The sequence below is a fragment of the Bombina bombina genome, chromosome 1, assembly GCF_027579735.1.
Source record: "Bombina bombina isolate aBomBom1 chromosome 1, aBomBom1.pri, whole genome shotgun sequence".
Lineage (NCBI taxonomy): Eukaryota > Metazoa > Chordata > Amphibia > Anura > Bombinatoridae > Bombina > Bombina bombina.
Genome location: NC_069499.1, coordinates 743,169,019 through 743,181,690, shown reverse-complemented (window position 1 = coordinate 743,181,690; position 12,672 = coordinate 743,169,019). Strand labels below are relative to the sequence as shown.

At 35.0% G+C, this 12,672-nt stretch overlaps 1 protein-coding gene across 1 annotated transcript in view; it reads left to right on the top strand.

Moving 5' to 3' along the window:
• GPC3 (glypican 3) overlaps positions 1–12,672 on the top strand; it is a 1,305,553-nt gene that overhangs the window by 373,451 nt on the left and 919,430 nt on the right. The gene's annotated exons all lie outside the window — the stretch shown is intronic.

Sequence of the window (12,672 nt, the reverse complement as noted above, 5' to 3'; positions counted from 1 at the left end):
TCTGAAACACATTTCAGAAATGCATGAGCCTTTGCTGGGTTTACTGGGACACTGGAAAGAAAAAAATCTCTTGCAGGAGGCCTTAACTTGAAGCCAATTCTGTACCCTTCTGAAACAATGTTCCGAAGAGATTGTGAACGGAATTGATCCAAATTTCTTTGAAAAAAACATAATCTGCCCCGTACCAGCTGAGCTGGAATGAGGGCCGCACCTTCATGTGGACCTAGGAGCTGGCTTGGGTTTCTATAAGGCTTGGATATATTCCAAACTGGAGAAAGTTACCAAACTGATACTGCTCCTGAGGATGAAGGATCAGGCTTTTGTTCCTTGTTGTGATGAAAGGAACGAAAACGATTATTAGACCTAAATTCACCTTTAGATTTTTTATCCTGTGGTAAAAAAGTTCCCTTCTCTCCAGTAACAGTTGAGATAAAAGAATCCAACTGATAATCGAATAATTTATTACCCTGGAAAGAAAGGGAAAGCAAAGATGACTTTGAAGACATATCAGCATTCCAAGTTTTAAGCCATAAAGCTCTTCTAGCTAAAATAGCTAGAGACATATACCTGACATCAACTCTAATGATATCAAAAGATGGCATCACAAATAAAATAATTAGCATGTTATAGAAATGCAAATGATAATTATGATCTGTTATTTGTTGCGCTAAAGCTTCTAACCAAAAAAGTTGAAGCTGCAGTAACATCCGCTAAGGATATAGCAGGTCTAAGACGATTACCTGAACACAAGTAAGCTTTTCTTAGAAAGGATTCAATTTTCCTATCTAAAGGATCTTTAGCAGGAGTAGAGACAGCCCCAATAATCTTAGGGATTTTGTCCCAAAACTCTAATCTGTCAGATGGCACAGGATATAATTGCTTAAAAAAACGTTTTTAGAAGGAGTAAATGAATTACCCAAAATATTCCACTCCCTGGAAATTACTTCAGAAATAGCACCAGGGACAGGAAACACTTCTGGAATAACTACAGGAGATTTAGAAACCTTATTTAAACGTTTTAGATTTAGTATCAAGAGGACCAGAATCCTCAATTTCTAATGCAATTAATACTTCTTTAAGTAAAGAACAAATAATTCCATCTTGAACAAATACGAAGATTTATCAGCATCAACCTCTGAGACAGAAACCTCTGAACCAGAAGAACCATTATCAGTATCAGAATGATGATGTTCATTTTAAAAATTCATCTGAAAAAAGAGAAGTTTTAAAAGACTTTTATGTATACTAGAAGGAGAAATAACAGACATAGCCTTCTTAATGGATTTAGAAACAAAATCTCTTATGTTATCAGGAACACTCTGAGTATTAGATGTTGACGAAACAGCAACAGGTAATGTAATAGTACTAAAGGAAATTTTATCTGCATTAACAAGTTTGTCATGACATTCAATACAAACAACAGCTGGAGGAACAGATACCAAAAGTTTATATCAGATACACTTAGCTTTGGTAGCTCCAGCACCGGTCAGCGATTTTCCTGAAGTATCTTCTGACTCAGTTGCAACGTAGAACATCTTGCAATATGTAATAGAAAAAAACAACATATAAAGCAAAATAGATCAAATTCCTTAAATGACAGTTTCAGGAATGGGAAAAAATGCCAGTGAACAAGCTTCTAGCAACCAGAAGCAAATAAATAAAGAGACTTAAATAATGTGGAGACAACAATGACGCCCATATTTTTTAGCGCCAAAAATGACGCCCACATTATTTGGCGCCTAAATGCTTTTGGCGCCAAAAATGACGCCACATCCGGAACGCCGACACTTTTGGCGCAAAAGAACGTCAAAAAATGACGCAACTTCCGGCGACACGTATGACGCCGGAAACAGAAAAAAATTTTGCGCCAAAAAAGTCCGCGCCAAGAATGACGCAATAAAATGAAGCATTTTCAGCCCCCGCGAGCCTAACAGCCCACAGGAAAAGTCAAAATTTTTTAAGGTAAGAAAAAATGATTGATTCAAATGCATTATCCCAAATATGAAACTGACTGTCTGAAAATAAGGAATGTTGAACATCCTGAGTTAAGGCAAATAAATGTTTGAATACATATATTTAGAACTTTATAAAAAAGTGCCCAACCATAGCTTAGAGTGTCACAGAAAATAAGACTTACTTACCCCAGGACACTCATCTACATATAGCAGATAGCCAAACCAGTACTGAAACGAGAATCAGTAGAGGTAATGGTATATATAAGAGTATATCGTCGATCTGAAAAGGGAGGTAAGAGATGAATCTCTACGACCGATAACAGAGAACCTATGAAATAGACCCCGTAGAAGGAGATCATTGCATTCAAATAGGCAATACTCTCCTCACATCCCTCTGACATTCACTGCACACTGAGAGGAAAACCGGGGCTCCAACCTGCTGCGGAGCGCATATCAACGTAGAATCTAGCACAAACTTACTTCACCACCTCCATAGGAGGCAAAGTTTGTAAAACTGATTTGTGGGTGTGGTGAGGGGTGTATTTATAGGCATTTTAAGGTTTGGAAAACTTTGCCCCTCCTGGTAGGAATGTATATCCCATACATCACTAGCTCATGGACTCTTGCTAATTACATGAAAGAAATGCAAATTGGGTGGCTTTACAGTATTCACCACTTTTGTATAATTTACAACTAAAATGTGATTTGTTGAAAGAAAACACAAGAAAAACACACTTCCACTAGATTCATCCGCTATTGTTGGTGAAACTCCAACATGAACAGACTCACTATACCCCATATGTTGTAGCCGTGTGTGTATACTTTTCAATATGTTTTGTCATGATGGGGCTTTCTTGGGTCTGGGGGATTCTGAAGTGCTCCAAATGAGACATTGGCCAAGGAAAGCAATCTGTCAAACTACACCCTATAAGTTCCCAAGAACCACCTCAAGGTCTAAATTGGGGGTACTGCTTTACTTTGGAGGAGTTGTACAATGCAAATATGTTGGTTTTATAGTATAGTGCACTTTACAAGAGAGCAGATAATTAAGGTGAAACCAATAATGACCAAAAATGATAAAATTGTCCATGTCCTTTAGGCACAGAAACAGTAACAAAATGTAGTCCTTAGTGGGTTAATATGACAACTAAACAAATAATCATTATGCACATAGATTCTCCAAAGTACATACAAATGATATGAGCCATAAATTTTGCTATAACAAACATAAGCACCAATAGCACTAATGCAAAGATACACAATGGGAGCGCTCGCTATAACAGCTAATCTATGAAAAATGTCTGCACACCCTAAGTAAAGAAAATTAACCTAAAAAATATTTAACCTCCCAAACCTAATAAAAATCAGTTTTGGGTCCTTCACATGCTCAAAATTCTACAACAATAGGAGGGAATATAGATACTTTATATCTTGAAATTAAAGTGAATGTAAAGTTTGACAAATGTGTGCCCGTTTTTTTAAAATCCTATTAAAAACAGGGGCACTTTCATTCATCAAACTTTACATTTCACTCGTTTTGGTAAAATACTTACCTTTTATTCTTGAAAGCCGACCCAGCTCTTCCCCCGCCCGTCGCAAGCCTCTTCATATGTCAGCAATGACGAATACGGCTTCCTCCAATCATGGCTTGCCCCCCAGAGCAAACATCGCCTGAGGCCTAGCCGTGATTGGAGGAAGCCGGATTCATCATTTTTTACCATTCACTTTTAACTTATCATGCAGAAAGCCGTGTAATAGAAACAGCCAAATTGTGTGCACGTTCACGTATTCCTCATAAAAGTCAATGGAAAAGACAAACAGAAAAAAAACAACAGGAAAACCCTAATCTGTTGTGCAAAGCCAATATATTCTCCTCGAAATGTGTACATGAAAATGCAAATATTTCATATTGCGAAAATGTTTTCATAACGGAATATGTTCTATTTATTTATAAATAAATATTTCTTTATGTATATGCGATGATTTTTGGACTGGTATATCTATAGCGAGATATATATATGAATATATTTATGTGTAGATATCTCAAGATCTATATGAAAATATATGATTGAAAACCACTCTGAGATATTGTTTAATGTGCATAAGATTGTAAAGTATAATATTTTCATTATCTCCATAGTTAAACATATCTCTATACATATAAATCCATGTTTCTCTATGTATGTGTGTGCATGTCAATGTAAAATCCCTTTGTCTCCTATTTTTTCTAATACCCGTATCTTTTAACCCTTATAACTTTTGTATGCAATATTTTTATAAAATATTTTTATTAGACAGTGTTAATATGAGTATAACTGTACATTGTAATGTATTTTTGAAGTATTTTGTGAACCTTTTATGTTGCAGTAAACTAATAACTACAGCTCTTCGAGCACAGGAAGGATTGTTGTTTAAAAGGCAAATGTGCGCGCAATTGCGATTTTTCAAAACTTGTAATAGCTGCATAATGTAAATTGATTCTGAAAATTCCATATTGCGTGCGGAAAACTCATAACACGCAACTTGTAATGTTGCCCTTCATGTTTTGCGCTTTAGGTCTAAAGCGGTGTTTTCTTAGCAAACAAAAATAATAATCTTAAAGCACATTCTTAAATTATTAAATATAAAATTAAAAAAATATTATGAATTATTACAAATTATTATACATACTATATATTTTATTAAAACAATCCAAAGAATATATACAGTATGTACAGTAATCTGTTGTTATTATAAGTATTTTTGTAATATTTCATATTTAATATTTCAAAAATGCTCTTTAAAGGGACATAAAACCCAACATTTTTCTTTCATGATTTAGGTAGAACGTAAAACTTTCATACAAATTTTAAGAACTTTCCAGTTTACTTCTATTATCAAATTTGCTTCATTCTCTTGGTATAATTTGTTGAATTAGCAGCAATGCACTTCTGGTTTCTGAACCCATGGGTGAGCCAATGACAATAGGCATATATAGGCAGCTACCAATCAGCAGCTAGAACCTAGGTTATTTGCTGCTCCTGAGCTTACCTAGATAAACGTTATATCAAATGATAATAAGAGAAGGAAGCAAATTAAATAATAGAAGTAAATTGGAAAGATGTTCTAACTTGTATTCTTAATGTACGCTAACCTGACACTGTTAGACCTAAAGCTCAAAACCTGTAGCACTTTACGCATATTTTACATTCCTATGTTCTTCAAATAGAAAAAATAGAATGTTTTTATTATTAAATATATATTTCTATATATATGGTATAATATCCATGTAAAATATACATGTAAACCTATATGAATATATATATATATATATATATATATATATATATATATATACACAGAGAGAAGCACACACACACACACATATATATATATATATATATATATATATATATATATATATATATATATATATATATATATATATAGTTACAATAAAAATTAAATTTTCCAGTATGTGAAGAACATTGGAATGTGAAATAATAACTTCGGATGGGTTAGAGAGTGATTGATAAGTGTTTTTTTTTTCTTCTGCGTGGTTGCAATATTCGAAGTCCTTTGTTTAGCGCACGTCAGGTTTTGCTCATACTCAAACTTTTTACTTTCAACTTGTAATACGTGCGCTACCCGACGAGCACAAAAAAGAAAATAAGGTAAAATCCCTCGAACCACTGCATATGTGTGTAGCCACCAATCACCAGCTAGCTCCCAGTAGTGCTTTGCTGCTGAAGATATTTACATATGCTCTTAAACAAAGTATGCCAAAAGAATGAAGTTAATTTGAGAATAGCAGCATATTGAAAAGTGTCTTGAAATTATATGCTATATCTAAAACTTTACTTAAAATTTTATTTTGACTTTCATGTCCCTTTAAGTTGCACTTTCTGATAGCATCTAAATCAAACATCTTTAAAGGGACATTAAACCCAAACTTTTTCTTTCATGATTCAGCTAGAGCATGCAATTTTAAACAACTTTCTAATTTACTTCTATTATCTAATTGTCTTTATTCTCTTGATATTCATTGCTGAAAAGCATATCTAGATAGGCTCAGAAGCTGCTGATTGGTGGCTGCACATAGATGCCTCATGTGATTGGCTCACCCATGTGCATTGCTATTTCTTAAACAAAGAATATCTAAAGAATGAAGCAAATAAGACAATAGAAGTAAATTGAAATGTAGTTTAAAATTGTGTTATCTATCTGAATAATAATAATAATAAAAAATTGGGGTTTAATGTTCCTTTAAATATTTGAATGAAAAAGGTGAACAAATTTGTATAGTGATTTTTTAATTTAATTATTTTTTTTAGTCCTTTTAACTTAGTTAAATAGAATTTACCACCTGACTGTCAGAGAGGGCATTGCTGCCCCGTCCTCCTTTGGCAGCCAAAGGGTTAATTGATTGAAGCCTTTAATTAATGTGTAAGACACCTGACCGCTTGTAGTCTGCATCTATTCCTGTATCAATCATCCCATCCCCTACTTATAAATCACAGATGCTCTCAAACACACAGCTGCCATTCAGCTCTTTGTAGAATGCTGTGATAGAGATCTACAAGCCTGTTTGCTTTTCCAGGTAGCTTAAACACACACTGCAAGACTTAAAACACCGCAGCAATGTTAAAAGCAAAGGGGAAGATGTTATCTTTGTTAGACAGTGCTCTCTGTTGCATAGTATTACACATGGAGCCCTGCAAAGTATTTAATAGGCCCTGTGACTTCTGAGAATACAAGTGCCCTGCCCGTAAACTGTATCCATCACTGATCTGCCTTCAGGGGAATCTGTGGCCAAGTGTTTATCATGCTGGATTCTATTTCACGCTACTTGTAATAGAATAAATTGTATTATTCTAAATAAGCTATTCACTCTATGGCAAAAACTTGTGATTTTTATTACATTTCCTTTAATTGAAATACTATTGTAATACATTGTCTTCTGAAATCACTTTGTTTTACATATACACATTAAACCATCCTCTAATGATAATCATATTGGTATGTTTCTTACAAATGAATGTGCACAATAGTGACTGCATACATTACACTTTATGCAGCAAACACAAACAATTGGTTAATATTATCATGTTATTGCCTTGAAATAAAGTAAGCCCTGTCATACAAAAACAAATGCGCTAGCATATTTTGCCAGGCATTTTCTAGAGGTCTCATCTATCCCATAGTTTGGGTGGCTTAGTTAGAACGGCCAATCACCACTTATCACTACACTTCAGAACTGACCAATCCATGTCCCCAATCTGCCTAAACCACTCCCATGGACTGTGAATGCTTCTTTTGTTTTTACCTCAGTCCTGGTTTTAGAGTCTACGTAAGCAAAATAGTGTATTGTATAATATATTTTAACTAGAATAGTTTAAAGCACAAAGTATATTACATATATTTTTTTAATGGCAGAGTAGAAATCCAGTGAACAAACAGAACATATGGGGGCGAATTATCAAGCTGTGAATGTAAACATAAGTTAAGAAGCAGCAGTCTTAAGACCGCTGCTCCTTAACTATCCGCCACCTCTGAGGCGGCATACAGCAATCATCCCGATCAGATACTATCAGGTTGATTGACACCCTGATTGGCCGCGAATCAGCAGGGGGCTGCATTGCACAAGCATTTGCTGGCAGCTTGGCGCCCTTGGGAGCCAGATTTCCCGCACTCCATTTGCTAAGAGGTGGAAACGTCATATCTTAGCCAAACAGCGTTCTGACGTGGGCTGCCTGAGCAGCTCAGTGCAGCGAACGCTTGAAACGAATAAAAGAGCTTTCAGCATTAAGTATTTTATACTTCATGAATAAAAGTCACCTTTTATTTGTTTTAATGGTCAATCCTAGTGTTTCACAAACGCTAGGATTGAATTTCACTTTATGGGGTAAATTTATTAAACTCCGGGAGGACATGATTCGCCCACTGTCGGCATTTAACATTGCACAAACATTTCACAAGAAATGCTTGTGCAACGCCGCCCCCTGCACATTTGCGGCTATTCGGCCGCAAGCAGGGGGTATCAATCATCCCGTTCGTATCTTACGATGGCTGCTTCTTAACTTCTGTTTCCGGCGAGGCGGAAACTATGGGGGTAGATAGCAGCATCCGCTGCTTATTAAATCTACCCCTGTCTTTGGTGTTTATTCCACTCCAATAGTTATCCCAAATTAATCACCATTATTTTTGCATTTTAATTGATCATTTGCAATTTAGGCAGCTGGTACCATACTTCAATTAACTTTATCTGTGTCAGTTTCTAATCGGACCCACTTAATCTCTCTCATCTGTTTAAAAGCAATGGTGTTATACCATAGTTAAAGTTATGCATAATCACTTCTATAAACAAGATTCTTTAAAATGTTCAAGTGCTATGAATTTTTTAATTTTATTAGCAATGATCTGGCAGCTGAATAGATCCATGGCCATATTTTTTTTAAGACGATTGTTGTTTTAAATAAGGGTTCTCATGTACTTCTACGAAAAAATTTTTAGTCGGGGGCAGGATGAGCTCACCTATCAACTAGATCTATCAAGTGATAGCTGTTTGTATAGTGATCACATGATACTCAATTGAAATTGTGACCCCTATGTTCTCTTGGTGCATATATGAAGGAGGTGCCAGAATTCCAAAAAAGGAGGCAATTTGATTACTTATGCCCTTAAAATGCTAAGGAGGTCAAGCAAGGTTACCCGTTGTTTTTTGTATGTAAAGGGCAAACTCCTGCCATCCTTCTTACTTTTGTTATAAAGGTTAGGAGGACAAAGCAGAAGAAAAAGATTCTCGTTGCTCTTGCAGAATCTTTGAATTTTGTTTGTGACTGAGATCTTAAGATATCATCTATATACATCACTCTATAAAAGAAAACAGTGGTTAAAGGGATGGTAAACTTTTTAATATAACTTTAAAAAAAATTAAAGTTCATGCCATAATTTTTCTAAAAACCTCTTCATTTTTTTTTAATACTTCTATTAAATTAATTTTTGTATTCATCTATTAGCTTATAGATTATGCTCCCCTTCCCAGCCTCCCTCCTTTGTTTAATTTTTTCCCTTTTTTCTGCCCAATCAAAAGCTCAGCCATCTGGTCCTTTCAAGCATGCATAGTAAGTAACCACAGTCTGTCAGTGCTTATTACTTTTCTACACGAGTAGCACAAAAAAAAGAGGATTCCTAATTTACCTCAACTGATTGATGCTCATCAAAATTTCAAATTTTTGTAAATGCTCTTTTTTTTCATGATCAAAGCGCATTTTTTTTTCATTCTACTTTAAAAATGTTTTATTTTAGACAAGCTGATTTGAGGTATGCGCTATTGTTATGATAAAAAGCGCACACGATTGCAGGATGAGAAGCGTTCGTTTAGCTGTCATGTAAACGCTCTACCCATAACAGCGACTGCTGTACACATCAACCTGCTTGTAAAGCAATACGTTTGGAGGGGAGGTGGCTAAAAGAAAAAAAAATATTAGAAAGCATTCATTTGTTGTGAACGCGTGGCTCTACTCCTAGTGATGTGTACAGCGGGCGTAACTGCTGTAACGTCACTTTACTTTTGAGGCAACGTTTTTTGAGGGAAAGATAATAAAAATAATTGATCGCCTTCGCCTAATTGATTTTCATTGATGCAAATCACTCTGATCATAGTGATGTGTACAGCAGACGGGACTGCTGTACTCGTCAGTTTAGTGTGAAAGCAACATTTTCTGAGGGTCTGAGCTAATAAAATTATGGGATAAGCTCTACTAGTGATGTGCACCGCAGGCAGGACTGCTGTGCATGTTTATAAGGTGCTGAGAAGCTAAATTGATGGGCGGAGCCAAAGAAGTGATTGACAGGAATTATAGGATACAAAAATAATGAATATATAGTGATGTAAGATTGAATAAAAAAAATGCAATATGTTTATAAAACATGAAATAAAACATTTGGCAAATCTCATTAGTAATACAATTTACCATCCCTTTAACCCTGATGTACAAACTTCTTTTTATAAATATTTTTTCCTGAGGCATTTTTCGTAAGCATGTTAATCACTGTCTCCAACTTCAAGCATTTCCGTTATTTGTTTTATACATCTTTACATTTGGTGGTAACTATTAGCAACATTAATAAAGAGATTTTTCTTTTTTAATTAAGCTGAAATTGTGAGATTAATGAGAACAATTTCCTTCTGTCTTGAAGCTAGAAATTAAAATCTAAAGACAGACAACCTCTAAATATATAATACAAGGAATATATTACAAACATGTACTTAATTGATTTTGTTTCCTACGTGTTGTGGTGGTTGTTATTGTTTTTCCGCGTTGCTAGCATTTCTTGTTTGCTGCGTGTGATATCATGTATTGGGGCACTTAAAGGGGCAGTCAACACCAGAATTTTTGTTGTTTAAAAAGATAGATAATCCGTTTATTACCCATTCCCCAGTTTTGCATAACCAACACAGTTATAATAATACACAGTTTACCCCTGTAATTACCTTGTATCTGAAACTCTGCAGACTGCCCCCTTATTTCAGTTCTTTGGACAGACTTGCATTTTAGCAAATCAGTGCTTACTCATCAGTAAATTCACGTGCGTGAACTCAATGTTATCTATATGAAACACATGAACTAACACCCTCTAGTGGTCAAAATGCATTCAAATTAGAGCGGCCTTCAAGGTCTAAGAAATTGGCATATAAACCTCCTAGGTTTAGCTTTCAACTAAGAATACCAAGAGAACAAAGCAAAATTGGTGATAAAAGTAAATTGGAAACTTGTTTAAAATTGCATGCCCTATTTGAATCACGAAAGTTTTTTTTGGACTTGACTGTCCCTTTAATGCAACTATATTTGCCACTAGCAAAAACACTGACAAAAGATAGGTGAAGTGAGCCTCCGTTACTGTTAAACATCTAGCCCTAATAATGAGGTCCATCAGCAATAATTTTCTTGGGAGTTTCACCTACATTGTAAAAATAAGCCCAGAATTGCATGGGTTGGCATAATTGTAAGAATGTGGGATCAAACATGGGGCCTTTCATGTTCTTATATATATTTGTTTGATTGTCATTGCATCTGAGTATCCTGTACTTAGAACAACCAAAAAATAATAATGTGTTGAATTTGAAAGAACTGGAAACTGGAATCTGCAAATTATTTGCAGTTTACTGGTTAGGTTGAATAATACAACAGTGCTATCCCCAGGTTTAAAGTAAGTGGAGAAAATAAATAATATTAAATTATACTTCCCTGCCGAAGATGGCCGCAGGCAACTCAAGCCTTTACCATAGCTGTACAAATGTTTGATGTAGATACAGCGGAACCAACCACTTCCAGTGATGAACAATCTAAAAAAACATCTTCCAGGAAGCTGGCTTCCAAAGAAAAAAGCCCATAACGGTGTAAAACATACAGATAATCACGGATACTAGATGGAATATACTCACAGACAAAGCTATATAAGAAGAACTTCAGGTGATTATTAAAAATTCCAATTCAATAATAGGACTTTTACTAAAATCGTAGCTTCATACAATAGAATCTCCAAGAGCTATCTGTTTGCTCAACATTTCATTCTCTTGAAAAAATACTTTTTGTGGGCATTTTTCTTCAGAAACCACCTCGTGGAAGACATCTTTGAGATTGTTAAATATTCCTGCTGGGCCTGTTTTGTTTAACATGTTCATTAGTGATATAAGAAGTGGTCTTCAGGGGAAGGTTTGTTTGTTTGCTGTTGATACAAAAACTTTTAACAGAGTTGATGTTCCAGGAGGGGTTGATCAAATGAATGGATATTAAAAAACTGGAGGAATGGGCAAATAAATGGGATCTGAAATGTAATATATATACATATTTGGATATGTATATCTATGTTAAAGCCCATTTGCAGTTATTTTTCTTTCTAACACCCGAGACCTTGTATGTTTAAGACCTTATAACTTTTCATGCAATTTTTTTTAAAATGTTTTCTTAGACAGTGTTTTTATGAGTACTGTACAATGTATTTTTGATGTGTTTTGTGCAACTTTTTAGTCAAGCGTAACAGTTAACCAGAGCTCGGAAGTCGCACTAACTCGACACACGTTAAATTCAATTGCACTCAAGCAAACACGTTTACTTTTAACTAGTAATACGCACGCTATTTCCAACACTTGAAAAGAGACACGATACCCTTTATTGCTCGCACGCAACAGCAAGCAATTAGGTATTTTAGGGTGAGGAAAAGTGCACAGTGCTTTGGATACCATCAATGGGCTTACATGATTGCTCTGCTGCTCAAATGTTGCCAGATTTCACTTTTAGGGCCTGATATTCAAAAGCTTGATGGCATGGAGAGAAATCATTTTTTTTTTTCTTACTTTTTTAAATAATTTTTATTGTGGGTTAAAGAAGCATACACGTAGTACAATTAGTAAATAAATCTTACAAACAGCAATCTCCATGACAATAAGAAGACATACACGTAAGTGATTACAGACATTATGAATTATCATAATACACAATAATATATTCTGCTTCTAAATAGTTACTTTAGTGTGCAACAAATGATAATGAGTTCAAAACCCTAATTTTATCTCCTCCTTAGAACAGGTGAGGCCACTTTTGGACCTCCAGTATAGTTAGTAGTGTATAATATGGGAGGATTATCTTATAATAAGGCCACTTTTGGACCTTAAGTGAGGAAGATATACATATGCTGGGAGCCAAAATACCAGAATATAAAGATGATTTATAAA